We start from the raw sequence: 12,558 nt of genomic DNA, 5'->3' as shown, positions 1-12,558 counted from the left end.
TGGTTTTATGATCTCGTTGATTTTCAATGTATTAGTTGATTTAGTCCACTAAAATAAAATGTACATAGTAAAAAAGGCTTAAAATATTTATAATTCGCAACGAGACACGAATAAATAATTAATATCAATAAAAAATGTTTTAAACAAGAGCAAGTAGAATGCGGTGTATATATCTCATTCTTTTCTCCCATATCGTTTGTTTTACGTAACGTGTGGGTTGTCTAGAAGTTTTAGCTGATTGATCATCTTCCCAATTTCAACAGTTCTTGGAATGCTGCCACATAAACCCTGTTATCTCAACTGGTCGTTTGTTAACGGTTCTAAATGACAGAAAATGCCCAACTTATGAATTCACGCGTCAATCCTACCTGCATTGTATCCATGGAAGGCGTTTCTATTCAAGCTACTGCTTGCAATCCAGCCTAGTGATCTGAGTGGTAATGGTTTAGAGAGAAAGAGCATGCTTCTGTATATAGGAAACTAAAACAAGAGTCAATTTAATCTGATGGCGGTAGCTCCAAATACGCGTAACTGTTCTTACATACATGTTTTGTTTTACGAAACACGCTTAGTAATTTGTACTATAACTGCAAATCAACAACAGCACTTAAGATGTATAAGTAGAGAGTGCAGGACTGCGTTAATTTGTACTATAACTGCAAATCAACAACAGCACTTAAGATATATAAGTAGAGAGTGCAGGACTGCGTTAATTTGTACTATAACTGCAAATCAACAACAGCACTTAAGATATATAAGTAAAGAGTGCAGGACTGCGTTACGAATCTTTAGATTTTTTTGTTAAATAAATACAAATCGAAGCTTCTGAGACTTCTTACAATTCCGTTGAGTAAAGACCGAATTTGTTTGTCCTTTCTTACGATTTTCATTGAACAAAACTAATCTTCTACCAATAAAAAGTTCAAGGTTTTTCGTTTGTCATGACACGTATCGAATAAAGTTCAAAGCTTCTGTGGTTCGTATTGATTTTTACCAAACAGAATTCAAGGCTTCGGTCACTTTTCATGATTTCGATTGAATGCAACCCGACGTTTTTGCGCTTTCTATTGATTTCTAAGGGGAAAGAAACTCAAGACTTCTAGCATTTGCCATTACTTCTGCATAATAAACATTTAAGGTCATATTGTTTTTCATCATAATACCTACTGAATAGGTTCAAATATTTTATTTTCTATTTATTTTTACTGAATATAGTTCGAAAGTTCTGTTGCTTGTCATGACTTCTGTTGATGCATAATGATTTTTTTTCTAAGTTAAGCACTAAGCTACATAATGGGCTATCTGTGCTCTGCCCACCACGGGTATCTAAACCCTGTTTTTAGCGTTGTGAGTCCGCAGACATACCTCTGTGGCACTGGGGATCTTGCACGATGAAGCTACTGTCATTTGTGTTGATTTGCGCCGAAGAATATTTAAATGAAGCTACATCTTTCACGACGTCTGTTGAAAGAAATTGGAATATTTCGTCTTTCGTCATGATTTCTTTTGAAAAATGTTCGAAGCTACTGTCTTTTGTAATAATTTTCATTCAATTCATCTCGTTTGTTAAAATTTCTGTTAAATAAATCTCAAAGCTTCTGTCCTTTACTCTCCCTTACTCTAAAATATTTCTAAGCTTTTGACATATTTAATTTTTTCTTACTAATTTAATTTGAACACAAGGTTAAGACACATAATATAACCATAAGAACTAATGTTTATCGAAACATTATGTTAACCTTGCCTTTTATCTTGTCTCTTTGCAGTCTTAACTAAGTTTGTTTTAAACATTTAGCTTCCCTGTTACACAATATTCCCGTTTCAACAAAACACCACAGCGATGCATGAAATTCAGTACTAGTTTTGACTAAAGCAAAATTATTTTGTCCTGTTCCGTGCACTGAGAAATATAATAGTCCCATAATAATTACAGGCATTGCAAGACATAGGTAAATTTCTATAAAATATTATAGTCGCGAGTACAATACTCGTACTATTTTGTTTACATAAATTTCGTGATGGTTTTCAGTTATTCTATAAACGGATGGAGGAGTGCTACCATATTCCATCTGAACAACAAACGTTTCGTAAAAACCAAGACCCATGACCATCATTTTTATATGGCACGGGCCCCGTGCGCTATAGTAATTAGCGTGTCAGACTGTGAACCCAAGGGTCCAAAGTTCGTAAAATTGCATACGGGGTCCAGAGATTTGCCCATCAGTTTTATAGCGTAACCATGGTTCCAAGGAATGAGCACTTTTTTTCAGAACGAGCAGCGAACCATGAATTCCAAGATTCAGAGATAAACAACAGGTCATCTCATAAGATTAGCGGAAGAAATAATACACGGCTTTGATAAAAAAAAACAATGCACAGTCGCAAGCTTCCTAGATGTTGAAAAAGCATTCGATAAAATATGGCACAACAGACTCAGATACAAACTGTCCAAATTGGAACTCCCCATAGAAATTATTCGCTGGGTTTCTAACTTCCTGAAAGATAGGAGCATCAGAGTAAATTTGGGGGTACCTACCCAGGGAGGAGTACGTAGCCCTACCCTGTTTATTATGTATGTCAGCCACATGCCTCTTATAGACTCAAACCACACTTTTTGCTCACAGTTCGTAGATGATGTTGCAATCTAGAAGATTGTTCAAAACCCAACTACAGCAACATACACTATACAACCACTACTAAACGAAACAGACTTGTACTGCAATAGGTGGAGAATTAAAATTAATGCGCACAAAACACTGTTATATCTAGACGGGACTCTTTTACAGGTAGCAACATCAGCAAAATTCTTAGGGATTACATTTGACTCAAAATTAAACTGGATACCAGACATTAATAGCATAAAAACCAGAATTTGGAAAAAAGCCTAACTGGCAACAAACAAGGAGCTTCACCAGAAAACGTATTAAAAATTTACAGAATATACATAGGACCAGTTGTAGAACATGCCTGTATAACATGGATCAATGTATCAAAACACATATCAACAAACTACAGCAAATACAAAACTATATTTTAACGAAAGCATATAAAGCCCACGATCAACAAACTCAGTATTTCTACACAACTATTCAAACATGCCAACACTATCAGACAAACTCCCGAATAACTCGCTTCAATATTATAAGAAAAATATTAATAAAAATTAACTGATGATTAAACTAGAGAGTTACATAATACATGATGAACCAAGCCCTAAGTACCTCTCTCCTCTAAACATTGTCAATAAAAATCTTACATATGAAGAAGAAATAAATGAAGCGCAAAGTGGATTTATGACACGAAAAGGAACAAGAGAAGGAATCTTAAATTTAAGAACAATAGCAGAAAGATGTATATGTGTGCTTCATTGATTATGAAAAAGCTTTCGACAGGGTCAACCATGAAAAGTTGATAGAATGCTTGAAAAGCTTAGATATAGCCAGTAAAGATCTGCAGTTGATACGAAATCTGTATTGGAACCAAAAAAGGTTCATAAGGGCCGAAGAGGAATTATGGAGAGAAATACAAGTTAAAAGAGGAGTACGCCAGGGATGTGTCTTTTCCACACGTCCATTTAATTTGTACACAGAAAACATCAAAGGGTATGCTGATAAGTAGACATGATAATATGTAGAAATTCAGATAAAATTAGAAGAAAAAGACATACAACAAGTAGAGAAATTCACATACTTCAGCCAGACCATAACAGGTGATGGACAATGTGAAGCTGAAATAGTGAAGAGGATTGAGGTGGCAAGAGATGCCTTTAATAGTATGAAGACAAGTCTGACATCAAAGAGCATAAAAGTAAAAACAAGGAAAAGAATGACGAAGTGCTATATATGGTCAACACTGTTATATGGCTGTGAAACATGGGCCTTGACACAAACATTGATTAACAAACTGGAAGTATTTGAGATGTTGGTGTATAGAAAGATGATGAAAATATCCTGGATAGACAATGTAACAAATAAATAATTTCTCAGTATGGTGAATGTTAAAAGATATGTTGTACCAACCATCAAGAAGAGAAATTTAGCATATTTTGGCCATATGATGAAACGAGACAACATCCAGCGAGTCCTACTAGAGGGTCAAATAGAAGGGAAAAGATACATGGGAAGGCCAAGAACAGAGTGGATAACAAATATATTAAAGAGTGGACTGAGACAGCAAAATGTGAAGACCTCGTCAGAAAAGTACAGAACAGATAGAAGTACAGAATTGTGACAGTCAACCTTCCTGAGGAAGACGGGACATGATGATGATGACAGGCTAAAAAAGCTAACTGAATCCCAGGCACAAACGTAGCTCAATTTTAAAAGGGTTTTGTATTTAAAAATAGGATTACGTGTGACAGGCTAACTGAATCCCAGGCACAAACGTAGCTCAATTTTAAAAAGGTTTTGTATGTAAAAAATAAGATTACGTATGTGTGTGTGTATGACTGCTAAGTGGAACTATATTGTGAACACGGACTAATAGTGTGATCATACATAAGTGAAAATATATGAGTTAATATTATCCCACGAATTGGACATAACACGACAATGGTATTTTAATTAAAACTGCGGACAATGGACAAAATGTAGCATACTGTGAGTAATGCAACAATATAACAAGGGTTTTTACCTAGGATTCAGTAACAGTGCAAACAATATACATCTCTAAGATACCGCCTAGATCAAAACGACATTCTAGATGAGAGATTTTTCATGTGCATGTTCGAAAATGTAACAAGGTTTAAGATTTTGATATATCAAAACATATTTCTAGACAAAGGCATTTGGTGTTCGTATACAGAACTAATTTTTTGTTTCAACTATTGCAATGAACTATTATTAAATTATCGCACATTTTTGTTACTAATACTGATGACAACTTTCGTTCATCTCTTAACTAAAGCATTTGAGAGAACGTGTTTAAACACTAGCACATCGTTATGTTCGTGTTTAACCACTAGCACATCGTTATGTTAGGAGGTGATAATGGAAACATTCCACTCAGCTTGTTATTCAGACGAGATTTGTGTCTCTGTCTTAACATTAATGGTGAAAATGTACTCATCCAGGATGCTGAAATCAAACTTGATAACGAGGAACCCACTTTGAGACAATAAAGTTCGAAAGCGGTTTGAGTGGGCAATGAAGACTTTATTACCTATTCATTCCGTCTTCAAACTTTGTCAACCAGGTTGTTGTTTTATCTTAAATGATATTCTTCTCCTCTTGATTCAAAGTCAAACTACAAACTAAACTTTAACGTGGTTGCATTTAAATATGAAGATACCTGTCCGACTATCTGTTTAGTGAACATTTTCCCATCAAATCCACCTATTGAGTTTCTCTCTAATATTTCCGTTTGACTAGCTCATTGTGTTATTTTCCTGTTTTATATATCTGTTTATTTACTATATCAATGTATTGTCTTTTTTTCTACTTTATCAAAGCATTTCAAGTGTTAAAGAACAGATAAGAAAAATTAGATCGTAAATCTACTAGTCTCACGCGCCCTACCTGATAAGTATAAATGTTAAGGAACAATATGTCTATGAGATTAATATATATATATATTACACATAGCATACAGTGTTTTCGCTGTTTCAAGGAAAACAGCTATAGACATAAAACTTTAGACGAAAGAAGAAAACCAATGATTTATGATACACCTCATCTATCCTTGAGCATCAGTGATGTATTTTTCCCTTGTTTCAAAGGGAACTTTATTTCGTTTTTTATGCACCCATCTTACCAAAATTAGCCGAGAGTGTAAAATCCAATTTTAGAGTGATTTAGAGCAAGCATGCGTGTCAAGGAAAGAAATAATTTAGTTCAAAAGGTGGCGTGCATTGGTTTAAAAGAAGATTTGTCACTTTGAAGTGCTGTGATCTATAGCAAACAGCACAACCGTTCATTTAATACTCATTTATAATGTTAATTAACCAAATAGTATATATTATTTTCGTTTCTATGGCATAAGGCAATAGAAATAGTTCTAGAGAGTAAATACTTTGTTGTTAATTACGTGAGATATCATTATATTGACTTGAGTAATCAATGGTTTCAAAATCAATGAAGCGACTCTCTGTATAATCTAATATAACCAGTCATTAAAATATTCAAATCACGCAGAACTAAAAGAAAAAAGTGATAAAAGTTGAATAACTGCTGCAAAAGGCAAAAACTTGGAGGAAAATAACCGCGGAAATAGCATCGAAAAGGCGTCTCTTTTTTTACAATTCATTTCCAAGTCTCAGGTGAAAACCGTCATGCGAGAAACTGAATAAAAAAAGTGGGGTAAGGTCTGGGTGCTTAAACCTATGTCCCAAACTGACTCGCCAGTTGCTCGATATCAGAGGCTGGTTGTGGAGATGTTAAATCAGATAATACACTTAATTTAATCAGTCAAGAATGCAAGTGTTGTGCAACGGTTATAGCATTTCCTTTTTGTATTATTATTATCTTGCGCGATTTGAATGCGTTTATGATCGTTAAATTATTTTCATTATTGGCTTTTGATGCAGATAGTTCACATTCTTACAACTGATGTTGACACTCTTATAGCATGTATAAATACACTATAATATACTGCACGCGACGTGTTTATATTTTAAACTACACGTAGATTTACTATATTACGTGCTTGTATTGTAAATCAATACGTCAGTTTGTCGTACCAACAACTCTATAGATTTAACCTTCGTGTTAATATAAAGTAAACTTACATGTTATAATAAATTGTAATTCATTACATCTCTATGTAGATTTTCTATATAAATATGTAGGTAAACTAAATCTACGTGAACATTAAATATATACAGAATGTAAGTATAATATACTTACGTGCTAATAATACATGAGCATGTCGAGTGTAATTTATTAAATTGATGGTTAAACAGTGAGGTTACATCTGACGCCACCTATCATTTCTGCAGGAAAATAAATTATTAAATTGTTATTTTAGCGCAAAGCCACGTTACGAGCTATCTGTGTTTGTCCACTGCGGGGAATCAAATTTGGGATTTTAACGTTCTAAGTTCTTTAACTTATCGCTGCTCTACTTGGTGTCATTGAAAGAGTTAATACATTTTTATTTCTGAAATAAAAAGTTCATGGATTTGTAAATAGAAATATTGTATATGTTACTATTTATTTTCATCTGATGTTGAGAAAATCTAAAAGAAAGAAAAAAATCTTTAAAACCATCTGTAAAATGAAGAAAGAAGTGTTAAATCTGTTCTCGTTATCCCTAATGAACTTCACGTGCATCGCCGGAACGTAAACGTGATACTTTCACCTTCTCCTGGTGGCGAGGATTATTACACCGGAATCTTGTTATCGAGTTTTTCGTGGACTCATTATTAGATTTCGACAGGTTGAAAAAACACATTATTTGAGAAATCATGATGTCCTATAGCCCATTACCGCAATTACTCCCTTACGGCTAACTAATTAGAAGTTCGTATGCTGTATTTCTATATCTGACAGGTCTGCGTGAATGTATGTGTACTCGTGACAGGTGAACGTTTTCGGATCTGGTGCATTCTCATTTTTTATCAAATTATATTTCGATCGGGCGACCTTTGCGTCGTCTGGCTGAGTCCATGTTGTTCCGCTTCCGGTAGAGTGAGTGAGTTGCCTGCCAAGAGAGTATTATCCAAGTATCTAATCAGTCTGAGGATATTTTGAAGAGAGTATTATCCAAGTATCTAATCAGTCTGAGGATATTTTGAAGAGAGTATTATCCAAGTATCTAATCAGTCTGAGGATATTTTGAAGAGGTATATATTGCCCGACTGAGATCTAGAAACTACGAAACGTTATGATGCAACAATACCCACTTAAAACAATGAGAAGTAACATGACGTCAATTCACAACAATTAAACTACACAACAAATGATTCGTAAACAGTTACGTAAGCAAACTTGTCATAACTATCGCTTCTAAAAATACTAAAATTAACGTTCGCGCTTTATAACTAACTAAATCATAACTCTCGTATTAAATGTAAATGAAACAGTCGTGTATATCTAACAAAGAAATAAAACTTGGTTCACTAGGATACACAGTATTTTAGGTTTTTGTTCGTGTAAATTGTAACAGTATTTTCTTACGTCATAGTGAGAAAACATGTTACATTAGTGTGGCCAAAAATTTTTGATCAGGAACACAGACGCTATTTTTTACTTTTAAAATAATGAAAGAAACGTTTTCGATTTACGTTTTTTCGTTAAACGTTACCTTCTTTAAGAACGTATCCCTTTCGTATATCGAAATATACCTGTAAAAAAACTGTGTTCATTTTTAGATAAGGATGAGGGTGAAGTAAGAGAGAGAAAAGCACACATAATAAGATAGAAAATAATGTACGACATTTGTTCTGTTAATAATGTTCAGGAAGTTGAACTATGTACATAAAACTCAATCAATACAGAAATTGTTGCCTCGATATATATAGGCGACTGAGTTAGTGCAAGTAAGTTAAGTTAGTGAAAGTAAAGACTGCGTGATTGTGAGTTTAGCCATAAAGAGCGTACATAGGTGATTATCACAACTTTGTATTGTAACGGACATTCTAAAGTAATTGAACCAGCCTGTGTGGACTTTGACGAAAAAGAGACAATTATTTAAAGCTCTGGATAAAAGTGTGATAACCAATAGTGTAACGAATTTTTGTACATACGTTTGACTTGTTTTGAATATATTATTTTAAAACAAGTGTACTGTGTATTGTGACTAGACAATGAAACAGGCTAGAGTCACCAGGCTTGCTCTTTCAAGTGGACTATTTTGGACATGGTCAAGGTAATATCATTTCTATTTCCAGCAGAGGTAGCAGTCTCGTCAGGTGTTCTCATGTTTGTTATTTAATTTCATCAAATAGGAAAAGTATTCACTGAAGTTTTTTATATTTCTTTTCATAGATTTAACCTGAATGTTTCAATTAACTCGGTCATCAACCCTGTTCTTCATTTCTCCTTTTTGATTTAGCATAACTCTTGTTTTTATTAACAGTTAAACTGTAATTTTTTTCTTAGTTACTTCTCCTTATTTTTCAGAAGAACTTAGGGTTGTTGGTTGTCTAGACAGATAAACAGGAACCCAGAAAACTTCACGGTACTGGTCAAAGTTGTTGATTGTCTAGACAGATAAATAGGAACCCAGAAATCTTCACGGTACAGGTCAAAGTTGTTGATTGTCTAGACAGATAAACAGGAACCCAGAAAACTTCACGGTACAGGTCAAAGTTGTTGATTGTCTAGACAGATAAACAGGAACTCGGAAAACTTCACAGTATAGATCAAGGTTGTTGATTGTCTAGATAGATAAACAGGAACCCGGAAAACTTCACGGTATAGATTTTTTTCTTCTTTTTTTAGTTTAGGAAAATTTTACATAATTAAGGTTTTTCTAAAATATAGTTTTGGTTAAATATTTATGCCACATGATAATAGTTTAGCCATTTAGCTAACATTTTACATTATATTATTGTAAATATTCAAGCGTTTTTTATTCATGTAAAATGGGATCGCTAGCTTAGACTGAATTATCTAATTACTTTCTACAAATCTTCAGTAATCATATAAATAATAATTATTAATAAATGCTGGTTTTCTTCGTCAACTGACCTTTTTGTTTCTCTAAAAACGTTTAAAGTATGCATACACATCCCCAACTATACCATATTGGACACTATTGCCACTCGACTTACAAAACCAGAGCTAAACAACAATAAACAGGCTCTACCTCTGAAACTTAGTCTCTAGATCATAGAAACTTCAATATTTGACCCTGTTTAAAATTTTTCAAAATATCTTACTAGCATTTTGATTATATAGGTTTTACTTTTGTGTTGATTGAATTAAAATAGTTTCGCATATAAGCACTGTCGTGATATATGATGGATATTTCCATCAAAGCAATTTTTAATTGCATCGATTATATAATGTGAATGAAACACTAAAGCGTATTAAAGAGAAATATTGTTACCATGAAGGATTGTTTTTCTGAGGTATCACACTACTACAAAAGACAACGTGTATACACAACCCACCAATAAGTAAACAACACCTCAACGTGTAAATACAGCTTTAGCTCTGAAGAGATCACAGAATAAAACCAGACATGCCACGAATGAAAAGATTCCTGGAATAGCATATATTTTCAGGGGTTGTTAGATGGTCAAAATTAGCGAAAAAATCGTAAAGTCACTTGTAAGCCAATGTTCACAGTGAATCGAGTGATAATGCAGTTCCTGCCACGTATGAAAGAAAGAGTTTTTGCACTTCCGAACACCCAAAACCAACATAACTGTGAGAAGTATGGAGAAAGACCCACGTTAAACAGTCGATACTACTGTTGAACAGGTGCAAGTGTCCCTCAACACCATCAGAAGTTATCTTCATAGCAGGGGCTACAGTGGCAGACAATTTAGATGGATATCACTCCTGGGAGATATCGTAAGTCGACAGAAGTGAACATTATGGATTCTATTAGCCCTCCTAAGTTTTGGGGCACTAAATTTTGTCAGTTCTCGGACAGTGGACGCATCTCCATTTGGGAACTATGCTCTTAGGAATTATTGTCGAACCAACTGAGAAATACAACAGTATCTCTACCAAGGTTTAGGGTGCTAGATGATCACAGCTGGTGGTATGGGAAAGGACGGAAACCACTCAATACGTCACAATTCTCGGACAATGGACGTATTCATATCCTCCTATGAACTATTACTGAACCATCTGAAAGGCACGACAAATGCGGCTTTATTTCTGTTAAGGTTTATGGTGCTAGAGGATCACAGTTGGTGGTATGGGAAAAGATGAGCATTACTCAATACGTCACAATACTCTAGAAAAATAGTATACTCATCTAGGCCAATGACCACCTTACCTATCAGACAAGGCATTGTTTACGTGCTAGATGGGGCCAGGCCAATAGCATCCCAAATAACTAGCTTTTAAGAATATTGTCATCCAAATTGTTCATAAGGAATGGAGTACAATCTCACAAGCCCTGGAATCAGTTCATATATTGTAAATGTGACTTATAACTGTATTCCTGCCTTAAATATTACAAAGGGCAGATCCAATACAAAGAAATTGTAATATCCTTCCCTTTGTTTCATTTTTGTTTATCTAATGAAATAGCATTCTTTCTGGAGTGGGTGTCTATTTAGTTTTTGGAGGGCAGTGCATTTAACAAACCAAAAAAATTAATAAATTCTAAATCCGAGCCTTTTATTTTTTTTCTGGGTCGAGATTAATGTGTGAAACGACTGAGAAAAAAACGGCCTTTTGTGTAGTTTTGTAAACTAACGAGAATAATGTTGGATAAAGAACCACCCACCCACCCCCACCCCTCCCGGTGGCTGAACGGTAAATTTGGTGGTATATAACCGCGGTGGACTCAATACAGACAGCCCATTGTGTAGCTTTAACAGTTGATTAAAGAAAAGTATTTATATCATTGCTCTGACCTGTTCAGATTGACATGTAATATGACTGTAAAGAAATCATTGTTCTTGAATGCCAACAATAATGGGCTAGACAGCTACAAAGGATATAAACGTTTTTATATACATTATTAAGCAAAAATACCTTTCGTAGTCCTAACTCAAATAATGGTTTTGTAATTTCAGGTTTTGTCTCATCATAAAGATATGAACGTGAGGGTATTTAAATATACACGACCTACAAGTATCAAGTGGTTTTTGCGATTCCTAGAAAACCTAGTTATTAAGTGAAAATTTACTCACGACAAACATTTGGGCTGCAATTTCCAAGTATTCTCCTCTCCACTAAATTGCTGACCTTCGAGTCATAATAGACTGCAGTGTGAATAAATACAACTATTACTTCGTAATACTTGAAACGGTAAACAAGAAAAAAGGGGTAGGGGGAAGAAAACAAACGTTCGTCGTAATAATGCGTTTTTTGTTTCTGTTTAACACTTTTGCCAATACAAAATAAGTGTATATATTGTTTTATGGAAATATACACCTTGCACGTGGAATATGTAAAAAATAGAGAAGACACGATAGTGCTGGAATGAATTTATATTTTTATTTGATTGTTGGGTTGATGGAGTTTTTGTCTGTTATATAACAAAGAAGCTGAGGTACCCATCCTTTGTCCGGGTTATGAACTTAGAAAAATGTGGGGTGAATGCTATGATAAATAACACAAACATCTTAACTTTCACACAATCTATTTATAACACAACATCTCATTACGGTATTCATTATTACCTCACCAAAAGTTTTGTATAAGCTTTAATAACTCACTATGTATATACATAAAACATGGTAAACATTGTGTGATGGTCAGGGTGACTTTGTACGAAGAGGTATCGGCCAAAGTAGTGGCAGTACGGGTGCTTTCTGTTACCCGTTTTCAACACCCTGCTCTTAATGTCCTTCCACACTGTTTCACGTTATTAACTACTTGACGGTTATTGGCTGCAGAAGTGTCTTATGGGCCGAAGTTGAAAGGTCACAGGTCAAAGTAGGAAGTAAAATTCATAATAATTAATTTTTAAATCCATTAAATTATAAAA

General features: G+C 34.4%; 1 long non-coding RNA gene across 1 annotated transcript in view; it reads left to right on the top strand.

The window, feature by feature from the left end:
• Positions 1-9,347, top strand: part of LOC111085166 — a 56,315-nt gene extending 46,968 nt beyond the window's left edge. Inside the window, exon 3 of the long non-coding RNA XR_002610004.1 lies at positions 9,060-9,347. This is a non-coding gene — a long non-coding RNA (uncharacterized LOC111085166). The remainder of the gene's footprint in view (positions 1-9,059) is intronic.
• The last annotated feature ends 3,211 nt before the right edge of the window (positions 9,348-12,558 follow it).

The sequence above is a fragment of the Limulus polyphemus genome, unplaced genomic scaffold (assembly GCF_000517525.1).
Source record: "Limulus polyphemus unplaced genomic scaffold, Limulus_polyphemus-2.1.2 Scaffold259, whole genome shotgun sequence".
Lineage (NCBI taxonomy): Eukaryota > Metazoa > Arthropoda > Merostomata > Xiphosura > Limulidae > Limulus > Limulus polyphemus.
Note: the sequence above shows the minus strand (reverse complement) of the source record. Positions and strands in the feature narration are given on the sequence as shown.